Source organism: Galeopterus variegatus, unplaced genomic scaffold, assembly GCF_000696425.1.
Source record: "Galeopterus variegatus unplaced genomic scaffold, G_variegatus-3.0.2 Scaffold1768, whole genome shotgun sequence".
In the NCBI taxonomy this organism is placed as follows: Eukaryota; Metazoa; Chordata; class Mammalia; order Dermoptera; family Cynocephalidae; genus Galeopterus; species Galeopterus variegatus.
Window position 1 is genome coordinate 232,906 of NW_007727879.1, and position 1,527 is coordinate 234,432.

Consider the following 1,527-nt stretch of genomic DNA (forward strand, 5'->3'; position numbering starts at 1 on the left):
CTTTCTTCTGCTTGCTCAAATCTGCCTTTGAATCCCTCTGGCAAATTTTTCATTTCAGTTATTGTACTTTTCAGTTCCAGACTTTCTTTTTGGTTTCTTTTAGTTTTTTTTCATCTTTATTGATATTTCCATTTTGTTTATGCATCATTTTTTTGATTTTCTCTATATCTCCCTTTAGTTCTTTGAGTATATTAAAGACAGTTTAAAGTGTTTGTCTTGTATATCTGCTATCAGGTCCTTTTCAGGGACAGTTTCTATTTATTTATTTTATTTTTTTTCCTTTTTGTCTTTTTTCGTGACTGGTAACGGGATTGCAACCCTCGGTGTCGCGCCCGCACTGCGCTCAACCAGTGAGCGGACCAATCTCTATATGGGATCCGAACCCGCCGTGCTCCCAAGCCCCACACTCTACCAAGTGCGCCACCGGGCTGGCCCTCAGGGACAGTTTCTGTTGGTTTATTTTCATCCTGTGAATGGGCCATACTTTCCTGTTTCTTTGTGGGCCTTTTGATTTTCTGTTGAAAATTGGACATTTTAATCTAATAATATACTAACCTGGAAATCAGATTTCCCCCGCTTCCTCAGAGTTTGCTGTTTTCTGTTATTGCTTTTTATTGGGGTTTTTTTTGTTTTTATTTTTAGACTATTTCTGTACCAAGAGTCAGCCTGATGTATAAACTTANTCTTAAATCATGTAGAAAATGAAAAATGAAGTTACAAACTGTTGTTGCAATAATTCTAGCTTTTATAATTGCCCATGTATTTACCTTTACTGTATTTATATCTTTATTTCTTCATATGGCTTAGAGTTGCTGTCTAGTGTCCTTTTATTTCATATTGCAGGACTCTCTTGAACATTTCTTGCAGGGCAGGTTTAGTGGTAATAAATTCCCTGTTTTTGTTTATCTGAAAATTTCTTAATTTCTCCCTCACTTTTTTTTTTTTTCTTGTTGTCTGGCCAGTACAGGGAACCAAACCTTTGACTTTTGTATTACATGGCCATATTCTAATCAACTGAGCTAACTGGTCAGCTCCCTCCCTCACTTTTGAAGGACAATTTTTCTAAATATAAGATTCTTGGTTGACAGGGTTTTTTGTTTTTTTCTTTTAGCCCTTTAAATATATTGACCCACTGCCTCCTGGCCTCCAAAGTTTCTGATGCAAAATCTGCTGATAATCTCATTGAAGATTCCTTGTATATGATGAGTTGCTTCTCTCTTCCTGATTTCAAGATTCTCTTTTTGTCTTTGTCTTTCAAAAGTTTGATTGTAATGTGTTTTGGCATAGGTCTCTTTGAGTTTATTTTATTTGGAGTTCACTGAGCTCCTTGGAAGTTTACATTAATTTTTTCATCACATTTGTGACATTTCAGTCATTATTTATTCAAATATCCTCTCTGCTCATTTCTCCCACATTGTGTAGATTGGCTCACAGGTCCCTTAGGCTCTGTTCCCTTTTATTCAATCTTTTTCCTTTCTGTTCTTCAGTGTCAGTAATTTTCATTTCCTTTTTTCAAATTTACTGACT